At 31.2% G+C, this 13,515-nt stretch overlaps 2 long non-coding RNA genes across 2 annotated transcripts; one reads left to right on the top strand and one right to left on the bottom strand.

Annotated features, from left to right (window-relative positions):
- The first annotated feature begins 5,656 nt into the window (after positions 1 to 5,656).
- LOC142219839 (uncharacterized) lies at positions 5,657 to 6,884 on the top strand. The gene is made up of 3 exons (XR_012717806.1): positions 5,657 to 6,111; positions 6,176 to 6,281; positions 6,347 to 6,884. It is a non-coding gene; the product is annotated as an uncharacterized LOC142219839 (long non-coding RNA).
- A 2,586-nt stretch (positions 6,885 to 9,470) lies between these two features.
- Positions 9,471 to 9,727, bottom strand: LOC142219838 (uncharacterized). The gene is made up of 2 exons (XR_012717804.1): positions 9,596 to 9,727; positions 9,471 to 9,530 (listed from the first exon to the last, which is right to left on the bottom strand). It is a non-coding gene; the product is annotated as an uncharacterized LOC142219838 (long non-coding RNA).
- Between the last annotated feature and the right edge of the window lie 3,788 nt (positions 9,728 to 13,515).

Raw genomic sequence — 13,515 nt, 5'->3', positions numbered from 1 at the left:
CGATTGTTCGAAATATTTCAAATTAATTTTAGAAAAATTTAAATATTTATAGAAATTTGTAATCCCAACCCCAAAAAAACTTCAAGGCAAGAAGGTGGACAAGGACTTGTGGCTGTATCAAGGTGGACAGGTGTTAAGCGTGAGGCCCTAACTGAATATTTTTCCTAAATTTTTACTAATTGAACTTGAAAAAGAAATTTAATTTGATATTTTAAATAAACGCTTTTTCCCTTGACCAATAATCCATAAACATTCTTATTCAACGCTGAAATAAGTATTGTACCAATGTATGAAATAAGTATTGTACCAAATTTTGAGATTCCCTATCCCAACCACATCCTTGTCCTTATACTAGAGACACCTTCAATTTCCATCTTCCCTTCCACCTTATTCCATAACTCGAACTTCCATAATTCAAAAAAACAGTGAACCTAACAGGATAGATAACTTTTGATTCATTTTAGAAAATTTTGAAATTTTTTAGAAAATTATAACTAACAACTGTTTGACAAAATTTTCTATGGAAATAAAATGTAGAAAATATTTGTTATAGAAATAAAATTTTGACAAAATTTTCTGTAGAAATTCAATTTTCTTGATTTGTTAAAGCAGAGATCAAAACAACAAATATGAAATTAAATTTTGACAAAATTTAATTTAGAAATAAAATTTTTACAAAATTTCCTATAAAATTTTCAGAAAATTTGTTACGAAATAAAATTTTCTACAGAAATAAAACTTTAACAAAATTTTCTTTAGACTTAAAATCTTAACAAAATTTACTATAGAAATAAAATTTTAACAAAATTTAGTATAGAAATAAAATGTAGACAAAATCAAGGCCGTATTCAGGGGGGGGGGGGGATGAGGGGGATCAAACCCGCCCCTCGAAATGAATGAATATTTTTATATTAATAAAAATTTATTTTTAGCTGCATAGAAAAATCTTATCGAAGATGTTGAAGAAAAGCTGGAGGTTTTATTTTGAAAAACGCTTCCCAATAAAACTTGCACAAATCATAGAATACTACTTGAAAAGCCCGTCAAACGACGGTCGAAAAAAAAACAAATTGTTTTTGTTCTCGCACCACAAATTTAATTTTTGGAAAATGTATTTCTGCTTTTTATGTGTGTTTGTTGTTCTTTTTGTGAACATGACTCGCTTTGTTTGGCCATAGCAACAACAACGAAACAGCCAAACACACATGTGTAAATGAAATGGCGCAAAACCTGCGAAAAGAACCTGCCTAATTCAGCGATGGAAGCAATAAAGAGATTTTTCCAAACGTGCATATTCTTTTAAAAATTTTGGTCACTTTGCCAGTTACTCAGGGATGGAAAATACAATTTTTAAGAAAGTACAAAAAAGGTATTTTTTGAGCGGAAAGGTATTTTTTACTAAATTTCAACAAAAATTTCACTGGAAGATTATTGTCAAGAGACTGAATTTTAAAGAAAATAAAATTTTGGCAAAATTTTCTATAGAAATAAAATTTTGCAAAAATTTCCTATAGAAATAAAATTTTTACAAAATTTTCAATTGATATAAAATTTTTACAAAATTTTCAATTGATATAAAATTTTGACAAAATTTTCTATAAAAATAAAATTTTGCAAAAATTCTATATAGAAATAAAATGTTGACAACTATTTCTAGCGAAATCGATAATATAGAATCGCATTCTTTTTTCGACTAAAACTTTCTTGAAGTTCAATAAAATCCTGTTTTTGACTATGTCTTTTACAAAATCGAGATTTTCTTCCCACATGAACATGTCTGTTTTGCCATATTTGTAAAATACTATTAGCAAATAAGGTTGATAAAGACTTTCTCAAAATATTAAAATATTTTGTCAAAGCTATTGTACCATAAATCTGATATCGACTCGCGGGGGTACTACGGTATTGACCGGGGTGAAAAAGGTTTGAAAAAGTACTATAGTACTGCATTTTCCATCCCTGCAGTTACTACGTGCTCATCCGAACGTTCATTTTCAACAATGAAGAGATTAAAAACGTATCTTAGAAATTCGACTAGCGAGAGTAGACTCAAAGGATTGGCATTAATGTCGGTTCATCGCCGAATAAATGTGTCGACTGAAGAAGTCATTGATGATTTATTTGCTGCCCAAAAAGCCCGTCGGCTCAATTTAATATTATAACAAGTATATACAGCACTAAGTTCGGCCGGGCCGAATCTTAAATACCCACCACCATGAACCAAATATTAGGGTTTCCTTTGAAATTTCAGGAGGGCTTGAGGACTTGAGGATATTCCCGAAGATAAATTTAAAGATTTCACCTATGAGGACTATATCAGATTCTGGATTTATAAGAACCATTTTTGTTTGAGTTTTAAAGGAATCATTAACATCTCTTCTAAGTGTGCAAGAAAATTATAAAATAAAGTCTTGATTTGAAATCTTAAATCTGTAGAAGTAAAATCTGGAAATTTTACATTGAGTTTCAAGCAATTTTCATGATCAGTGCGCCTTCTACACCCTCAAGAAGTGAAGTCGGTCTATATGGAGGCATTACCAAATGGATCGATAAAAACTTAATCCGATACACGTTTTTGTGAGCCTAAAATACCAGAATATTTACAATTTCAGGCAAATCAGATAAAAACTACGGTTTCTAGAAACCCAAGGAGTTAAATCGGGAGATCGTTCTTATGGGGGCTATACTAAAATATGGACCGATACTCACCGTTTTCGGCACACCTCTTTATGACCCGAAAATACCTCTAGATTTCCAATTTAAGGCAAATAGGATAAAAACTTCGGATTCTAGAAGCCCAAGGAGTAAAATCTTGAAATCGGTCTATATGGGGGCTATACCAAAATATGGACCGATACTCACCATTTTCGGCACACCTCTTTATGGTCCTAAAATACCTCTAGATTTCCAATTTCAGACAAATTGGATAAAAACTACGGTTTCTATAAGCCCAAGACCCCAAATCGGGAGGTCGTTTTATATGGGGACCATACCAAAACATGGACCGATACTCACAATTTTTGGCACACGTATTTGTGGTCCTACAATACCTCTAAATTTCCAATTTCAGGTAAATTGAATAAAAACTGCGGTTTCTATAAGCCCAAGAAGTAAAATCGGGAGATCGGTCTATACGGGGGCTATACCAAAACATGGACCGATAATCACCATTTTTGGCACACCTCTTTATGGTCATAAAATACCTCAGGCAAATTGAATAAAAACTACGATTTCTATAAGCCCAAGACCCCAAATCGGGAGGTCGGTTTATATGGGGACTATATCAAAACCTGGACCGATATAGCCCATCTTCGTGACCTGCCTGCAGACAAAAGACGAGTTTGTGCAAAATTTCAGTACGATTGCTTCATTATTGAAGACTGTAGCGTGATTACAACAGACGGACAGACAGACGGACATCGTTATATCGTCTTAGAACTTCTCCCTGATCAAGAATATATATACATTATATAGTCGGAAATCGATATTTCGATGTGTTACAAACGGAATGACAAACTTATTATACCCCCGTCACCATTCTATGGTGGTGGGTATAAATATATTGTATACATACCTATGCATAAATAAAATTTTCTACACATGAGAATATGAATATTTTTTTTAAAGTTGAACCCCCACCCCACCGAATTAAAATCCTGGCTACGGCCTTGGACAAAATTGTCTATAGAAATAAAATTTTGACAAAATTTACCATAGAAAATCTATTTTCGTGATATTTTTTATAGCAGAGATGTTTGACAAATATGAAATTAAATTCTGACAAAATTCTGGAAATTCGAATTATGTACACTGAAAAAACACTGAACACTGAAAATTTACGATTAATTTTAGAAAATTTGGAATATTTGTAGAAAATTTTAACTAAACGGTATTACAAACGTTTTTATGTCATAAAAATAAGTAAATATTTTTCGACAAGTTCAAGAAAATTTTTTAGATTTTTCACCTGTTAAATAAAATTTTGTAGTTTGAAGGAAAAACTTGGAGTTCAAAATTGCAAAAATGTCATGATGTAAATTTACAAATTTAAAGAAATTTGAAGAAATTGGATGACACGAATTTGAGTATGTTTTTTCCTCGGGTTATTAGAGTAATGGAAACTTTCTCCAAACATAATAATTCCATGAACTAAAATAAAGTTAAACTGGCCTTAGTGAAATAGAGAGTTCACTTTTTTTGAGTGTAGTGCGAGTGTAAAGAGTCATACTCACGAAAACAAAATCACGCTCACGATTTTAATCACACTCCAAATTTTTTTCTTCTGACGGTAAGTAAGTTTGGAAGTAAAATTCTTGACTTCTTGGAAAATATTAATTGAAGTTTTCGAAAATCGTTTTATCAGTTAAAATAACACGAAAAGGATATATGGCTTCTTCCTTTGAAGAAAGTGAAAAATTTATCTGATTTCTTAAAAACGTTTGCATTTGACAAAATTTGCATTGGGTGTAGGTGGGAGCTATAATTTAAAGCATCACATGGATCACGTCTCATGCGAATAGTATGAATAATAATGTCGTTGACTTCAGCTGGGTCAATCCAATTGTTTTCAGAGAAGGTACCCAAGCTTATTCAAAAACCCTTGGAAAATTTCAACATTGGGTCTCACGATAAAAATGATCGCTTAATATTTTCATCCACTGTCAATGGTGGAAAATGGTGGATTTAAAAAGTTTGCAAATTGCAAGCATCAGTAATACACAATATACCCTGACGAAAAATACCAAATAGTGAATACGAAATTGGCTCTAAAAATTTTAATGATTGGTGAAAATCTTTTTCTAACGAGACCCATATATCTACAACACCACATTTTATAACACTAGAATAAAACTGGATAATGTAATTTGCTTTTCTATACTGTTTCTAAATTTAAAAAAGAGGAAGATATTATTAAAAAGTGCCCACAATGTCTTTTTTAATTTTTTTTATAAAAGTAACGAGTACTCAATTCAAAAGTAATCAAAATTTACAACACTAGTGGGGATGGTCTCTTACGACTAAGTGTGTAAATATAACCATAGCGATAGGCGGTAGGCGAAACATTTTTGCCGCAACGGCAAATACAATAAGCTTGACGGCGAATAATTCCCTTTTTCACATTTCCTAGCGTTTTTGTTGTCAATACAGCATGCTTTGACAATATTAAACAATGAAGTTGAATAAAAACATACAATGGCTTGTTATTTGTTGAGTTATTTCAAGAAAAAATAATCTACACGTGTCCAGGCAACAGCAATTCCTAGTGGTGAGTTAAAAAATTGATAAGTGATGACAACACTATACCAGTTTTCGCCAAGGAGTTAGAATAAGTTTTAATTTAGCGACACGCCGCTAGCCGTCACGGTATTCCGTCGCGGATTTTGGGCTTCCCATAAGAAATACACGTAAATAAGTGTTCGCCTACCGCCTATCGCTATGGTTATATTTACACACTAAGTAACCTAAATAAACGTCATGCGTATTACGTACGAGTTTATAAGTGTCAAAGATGATGAATACATCCCTGTTCTTCTTTATTGCAAATGTGAAGGCCGGTAGCAGTGTAATGCGCCATCCAGATTATAAGTTTATCCGACACGACAGTGCTCGTGTCAAAAATATCCCAGTTATTGGACACACTATAAGTTATGTTCGACGGCATAATCGATCCTGATTCCTGTCAATGTGATCGCCAACACATAATGCCAGATAGAATTGTATGTAAAATCATCTGCAAAAAGTATGGGCCTTGTTCAAGTATTTGAAATAATTACCCAATAAACACAGGATGAGCGTTTTTCAAATGCAATAACTTTTCAGTTTGAGGGTAAATATAATTTTCAACATAAATTCAACTTGACTTGAAATAGCTCATATTCAATACATCTTCAAACTGTTTGCGAATTACTTCCAATTTGCCAAAATGTTGACGAAATCTTTGAAAAGTTGTTGAAGATAATATGAGAAAACTTTGATTAAACACTACCCTAAAATGCAACGAAAAACCCATGTGGTTTTCAATACTTATTTGTGCAACGAAGTTCGTGGTCAATTGCAAGAAATAAAAAATGGAAAATTTTAGACAAATAACCAAATAGTTTATAAAAATAGGTAAGTGAAAATAAAAAATGAAATAAAACTTTAAGGAAGTCACTAAATGTATATCTCTTTGCAGAAAACTAAAATGAAGGATTCTACGTTCTTGAAAACATTAAAAAGCTGACCGATGAAAAAATGGTGGACAATTAACTGGAACTGCTTCAAATAGTTTATAATAATTGGTACGTCAATATGAAAAATTAAATCAACACTTTAGAGAAGTCACTAAATTTAAATCTCTTTGCAGAAAACCAAAATCTTTGGATGCTACATTCTTGCAAACATTAAGAAGCCGACCAATGAAAAATGAGTGGCTTATCGACAAGAAAAAGTTTCCAGAAACATTACAAGTGCAACCAATTAAAATTGTTAAAAACAACAAATTGTTGAAATCAACAACTTCTGGATGAAAATGGGCATCACATCGTCAGTTTAATTCATATGCTATTATCAGTTTAAAATGGATATTTTGTGAATTCCTTCTGCTGGAAATCAATTCTAACACGCGGTCCAGTACGTTCCTAATTTCAAATTGCCCGCTTGTTAATAAATTTTAATGCTGTTTTATGACACCAAAAGGAAGGAAAACGAATTATCAATGCAAAAGTGTTTACTAATAATGTTTAAGATATTTAAAGTTTTGTTGTTTTTTTTTGTTCTTATTTGTTGATATGTTTAATAAGATTATTATTTATCGATTGGTATTGTAGTGTATTATGTAGTGTAGTGTATTATTATATATTTTATTTTGATGAAAATGAATAAATTATACAAAATTCATAGAATTTTGGCTTTGACTTTCAATTTGAAGTGGGGATATCATTCATACAAATTTAGGTTGAAAAGTATTTGCAACGATGTTAATTTTGAATTTGACTCGCATCGAAAATTGTTTGACAAATTATTGAGTAGCGATGCATTTCAATTTGAGGTTAACACTTAAAGGTGAGTACTATGTTCGGTTTTTTCACCAAAACACCAAATTAAAAGTACAAATATATTTATGAAGACGATTATATTTTGATCGAGTCTTGCCAAATAATGGATGGAAAAGATCCAAGGAATTGATTGCAAATTATTTTATATTTCTAAATTAGTTAAATAAAAAAAGTAACCGTGAAAACAAGTTAGTTTTCAGCTTGAAAACTGAACATAGTACCCAGCTTAAGATATTATTGCTAATGTGTTGAATTTCACTGTTGAGGGTAATGTCTGTTTTTTGTTGAGAACGCGATTTTCTCAACAATTTCTCAACTTGAATATTACCCTAATCCTTTGAAAAAATGTTTGAAAAATTGTTGAAATTTAGCATTTTTCAAACGTTTGTGTTTATTGGGTAAGATCTGGTAACTAGCATTTGACAGAAGGTGAGTAATGCGTTTATCCGGACGATCGATAGTGGTTGTGTCAAACATATACCATATATTGGCCACAATATAAGTTAAGTCCCAAGGCATAATCGATACTGCTGTATGTTTATGGGATCGATAACACATTTACCGATTATTTAGTCATCAACGAATTGTCGTATCGATTGGACACACTGTAAGATTCTTTACAAACATAGACATCCCGTCCAGAGAATGAAGCCGCCGAGTCGCGCCGTCGGCCATTTTTTGCCAGTCGACGCCGCCGCCGAATATGTCGGCTCATCTCGACTCAAATTTAGTCGCCAATTAATCAAAAATATTAGTTTAAATCAAACAACTTTATTAATAATTGTAGTAATTTTAGTCAAAATTTTGAGCCTTTCACCCCCAATCAATCTATTTCAAAGTGTTATAATAATTTTGCAAAAATTTACCTCAGAAAATTTGAATGAAATGTAAATTTGATTGTAAGATTGGTTGTACAACTAATCTTATTACCATTCGAATAACTTCAAATTGATTTTATAATGAGGGCTGTTTTCTTTTTGCACTGGATGCAACATTTGTATGGGCTATCCAGAACATCGTTGCACTGGTGTTCTATCCAGAATTGTATTTGGATAAAGTGACGCTTCTTCGATTCACAATAGCAATGTATTGTGACTATTTTATCGAAAAACATGTGACTATTTTATCAAAGTGATACAGTGTCATAAATAATCGCAGCAGTAAATATTTATTACTAATTGAAGCATTTCACACATTAAAAATGCAAGATTTCACTTCTTTTCTGTGATTGTTTTTAAACAGCTGATGACAGTGTTGCATATTTTTGGAGATGTCCTGGATAAAGGCCGGTACTCTGTTCGGTTTTCGCGTTGAAACTCCATACAAAACCAAAAAATGCGAAAAATTTGCGAAATTGTTTCCATTTGTGATACTTTGTTTTTTCGTGTTGAAAAACTGACGTTTATAGCACGGCGCCATTTGCAATGTGAATTAAGAAATAATTTATTTATTAAAAACTATTTGTGCGGGTTTATAAATCAAACACGGACCATATTTTTGTTCCGAAACTATACAAAGGATCAAAGGAATAGCAGATCAATTGCCCAAGGAAAAATAAAATGTTATTTTGTAAAAACAAGCAACAACCACCAACTTAATCCAATATCGCTCCCTGTAAAATAGCGCTCCAAGCTACCTAAAAAAAACGCCGCTTTCTATGTGCGAAATAACGGTTTCCATAAAAATTTTTCGCAAGAATGAACATAGTACCGGCCTTAAACTAGTACTCTGTTTTATTTTAGTCCTTCACGGCTTAGGGTATCCAATGCTAAAAGAAAACAGCCCTAATATCTCAAGTGTTATCCTCAAATTTAAATGCATCGCTACTCAATAATTTGTCAAACAATTTTCGATGCGAGTCAAATTCAAAATTAACATCGTTGCAAATACTTTTCAACCTAAATTTGTATGAATGATATCCCCACTTCAAATTGAAAGTCAAAGCCAAAATTCTATGAATTTTGTATAATTTATTCATTTTCATCAAAATAAAATATATAATAATACACTACACTATATAATACACTACAATACCAATTGATAAATAATAATCTTATTAAACATATAAACAAATAAGAACAAAAAAAAAAAACACAACAAAACGTTAAATATCTTAAACATTATTAGTAAACACTTTTGCATTGATAATTCGTTTTCCTTCCTTTTGGTGTCATAAAACAGCATTAAAATTTATTAACATGCGGGCAATTTTAAATTAGGAACGTACTGGACCGCGTGTTAGAATTGATTTCCAGCAGAAGGAATTCACAAAATATCCATTTTAAACTGATAATAGCATATGAATTAAACTGACGATGTGATGCCCATTTTCATCCAGAAGTTTTTGATTTCAACAATTTGTAGTTTTTACCAATTTTAATTGGTTGCACTTGTAATGTTTCTGGAAACTTTTTCTTGTCGATAAGCCACGCATTTTTCATTGGTCAGCTTCTTAATGTTTGCAAGAATGTAGCATCCAAAGATTTTAGTTTTCTGCAAAGAGATTTAAATTTAGTGACTTCTCTAAAGTGTTGATTTAATTTTTCATATTGACGTACCAATTATTATAAACTATTTGAAGCAGTTCCAGTTAATTGTCCACCATTTTTTTATCGGTCAGCTTTTTAATGTTTTCAAGAACGTAGAATCCATAATTTTAGTTTTCTGCAAAGAGATATACATTTAGCGACTTCCTTAAAGTTTTATTTCATTTTTTATTTTCACTTACCTATTTTTATAAACTATTTGGTTATTTGTCTAAAATTTTCCATTTTTTTAATTTCTTGTAATTGACCACGAACTTCGTTGCACAAATAATGTGTGTTTTGCAATAAAAGTTGGCGGACTTTTTTTCTTCCCCTATGTTCTAGTTTACGAATTCACACAAAATTTTGAATTTTCAATAACTTCTGAACCATTCCATAGTTTGCCAAAAAAAAAAAAAAATTCTCCCAATAAATTTTCTTATCCATAAGATCAGTGTGTTCAAATTTCGTGTTATATTAGTATCAATCAATATTAGTACCAATCAAAATAAACGATTCTTTTAATTATCCACGATGGTTTAAGATAAAGCTCATGTAGCATACAGCATTGATTGTAGACTGAACGGGCAACGCGGATTGAATCACAGGTAACTTTGAATCTATCATTATACGTATATAGTGGACTATCATGAAGATGTAGCAATAATAGCCCTTTCACATGTAGAAAACGTTAAAATTTAGTGTGGAGTTTTTAAATGTAAATAATAACCTAGCATCCATGTCCATTTTCACTTGGGTTTCATATAGATAAGGCACCGTGTTGAATCATTTTACATCAGAGCACAATAAATCTGCATTAAAATCTTAAACAATTCAGGATGCGTATTTTTGAACTGACTCGTGGAATTGGGTATCCAGAAACCATTTGCGGGCATTAATACATAATTGTATTCCGGTCGTTAACGCATAGGAACGTAAAATTGTACTCACGTCCTAGGACCTACATAAACTAATTAAAATATCGCTTTAAAACATATTTCGGATATCTATAAAAGGAGAACCTTTACCGACCATGTTCACCGCATCAGATTCCAAACTTCAACTTTAATGATAAAGGGTTTTGAAAACTATTATTTAACGAAGCACTAACAATTTTTGGTGCAGTTTAAATTGATGTCCCTAATTTTGTTGTGCCACTAATTGTACAGTCTGGAAAGGAAAGTAATATTATTAGTGTAAATTGCAGTAGTTTCATCATACAAATTTACCTCTAAAATGTTACCAAAATTATGTCCCTTATATAACCAAATCTTGACCATTGCCTCGTTCTAATACAATTTTTTTTTTGATTTTTTAGGATGAGATTTTAGTTTTTTTCTTCGACATAAAATATACTTACACCCAGAAAAATGTCTTAGAAACTAAAGGAAAAAATGTTCAACAATTTAGTTTAGCCATTTTATTTCCATTCAGTTAAATTTTTGTGTGAAATAATAAAATTTACTTGTTTCAGTAAAAAAATCGTAAACTGAAAGCAGTTAGGAAAGTTCATTAACTAGAAAAAGGCATGGCATTTTACTAATACTGTTTTCTTCGCTGGGTATAACAACTGAAAAAGAAAATTTTATTCACTGATAACAAAGCATTCGAAAAAATAAAGAAAACCCGAACTAAAACCAAGTTTCCTCAAATTTAGAACGATTTCTTATAAAATGATAATTCTGACTTCCTTTATTATAGAAAGCTTATCATACATACGAATAACACTTGGCATAGAAAAATATTTTAGTTCATTCGTACTAAGAAGTATTCAATCCTTTCAAAACTTAAGGAAACACACTTGTTAGAATATAGGAAAATTTCCTACATTTCTTTTATCTACCTGTAATCGATGTAATCGATGTGTTTGCGCGTGGGTTGTTTTTTTAGTTGGATTCGCGTTGTTATGGTATACGGAGAGATATAATATTGTAAATAATATTGTAAAATAATATAATAAAAAACAAATAAAATATATAAAATATTTTTATTTTAAATTAGTGAGAAAATGTTCGTTTTTTGAAAATTGGTTTATAAAAAAAGAAAACACCAGCAGAATAACAACCCCTTCATCGACATCATTTTGGAATCTTCAATTACGAGGTAATATTAACCCTCTAATGCCCCAATTTTTTTGCCAGCTGATTAAATTTTCAATGTTAACGACACAAAAGAAAGAGAACTAAGCAAGGAAAATGTATACGGTAAAGTTCAGTATATGGTAGAAATTCTCTTGAATAGTTTCAAATAAGTTTTTTTTTTAATTTCCCCATTTTTGTTGTCTTAAGGAAGCAAAAAGCTTCCTTATTAAATGAAGCCAGCCTAAAGGCGGGCTAGGGCATTAGAGGGTTAATAAAACATGTCTTTTATTGAAGAAAAAATTGCTTATATAAATACATAAAATTGTATTTAAAAACGAAGGTAAGCAGTTCTAAATTTGAACTAAAAAGTTTACCACAAATATGTATTATTTGTACAAATGAATGAAAAAAGTTCAATAAAATCATTCCATATGTGAATTCAATTCAGTTAAATTTTTTCATTCTGTAGTATAGTGGTACAAAAATATAGGAAAATGTTAACTAATATATGAAATTCGTTCTACCTAATTTCTACGAAAATCACATCGTACAACCAAAAAAAATGTCTTTGGCGCTATACGAAGCTCAACTTTCTTCACAATTTTAACTTACTTTCTGGGTGTATGTAAATAATTTTTCATTGTCAAATAACATATTTGACAATCAAAAATATTTCCCATAACATTCGGTTTGTGCAACCGTATGGTTATGATGAGTACTGAATGAATTACAAAATGTTTTCTTGGTAGGTTGTATCAACCAATTTCCAATAAAATCATTCACAGTAGAAGCGTTTGGTTAACCCAATCATTTGTCTATTATCACAAATAACATTTTCTTGATACTGCTGTCTTAGGGCTAGAAACAAGGTTGTAAACATAGAATATTTGTTGATACACTTGATATTTCGTTACATTAGGGCTGTTTTCTTTTAGCACTGGATACCCTAAGCCGTGAAGGACTAAATGAAAACAGAGTACTCGTTTATCCAGGACATCTCCAAAAATATGCAACACTGTCATCAGCTGTTTAAAAACAATCACATAAAAGAAGTGAAATCTTGCATTTTTAATGTATGAAATGCTCCAATTAGTAATAAATATTTACTGCTGCGATTATTTATGACACTATACCACTTTGAATTACATGTTTTACCATAAATTAGTCACAATAAAGTGCTATTGTGAATCGATGAAGCGTCACTTTATCAAAGCACAATTTGGAAAGATCGGCGCGACTTGCACTGATGAGATGTTCTGGATAGGACGCCAGTGCAACGATGTTCTGGATAGCCCATACAAATGTTGTATCCAGTGCAAAAAGAAAACAGCCCTATTATTAGAATTTTCGTTATTATAACCGATTGCCAACCAATCTATTCTCTGTGTGTATAAAATTTGATGTCTTAACTCTATTATCTGAATTGGTTATCGAATGAAAACACTATTGCATCTAGTGTCCTATACAACTATGTTAAACTTGTGTGATAAGCATAGTGTTCAATAACATCCAAATTAGTTTGGCTGAAAAACTTCATGAGAGTGTAACAATACAATAAGCAACAAAACAAAACAGAGAAAACCAAGAGAAACGCTTTATTTGAGCGAGAGTGAGTGCTATTTATTTCGCTGTAATTTGTCAAAAATGAGCTTTCAGCATTTTAATCTGTTACACAATACTTGCGAACACTTGTTAAATTGTGTATAATCAGTATAACAGTATAAATGGTCGTTAATTTAACTTGAATTGAGTATCAAAAAAATCATCTTTTTACTTCCCCCTAAAAGTACACACCAAAATCCATCAAACTAACTTTAAATTAGCAACCGTCACACTGTATTGAATGCAAGCTCCTAAAAGAGCGCTTTAAGT

This window comes from Haematobia irritans, chromosome 1, assembly GCF_050003625.1.
Source record: "Haematobia irritans isolate KBUSLIRL chromosome 1, ASM5000362v1, whole genome shotgun sequence".
Classification (NCBI taxonomy): Eukaryota; Metazoa; Arthropoda; class Insecta; order Diptera; family Muscidae; genus Haematobia; species Haematobia irritans.
The sequence above is the reverse complement of the archived record's forward strand: the minus strand, read 5'-3'. Positions and strand labels throughout refer to the sequence as shown.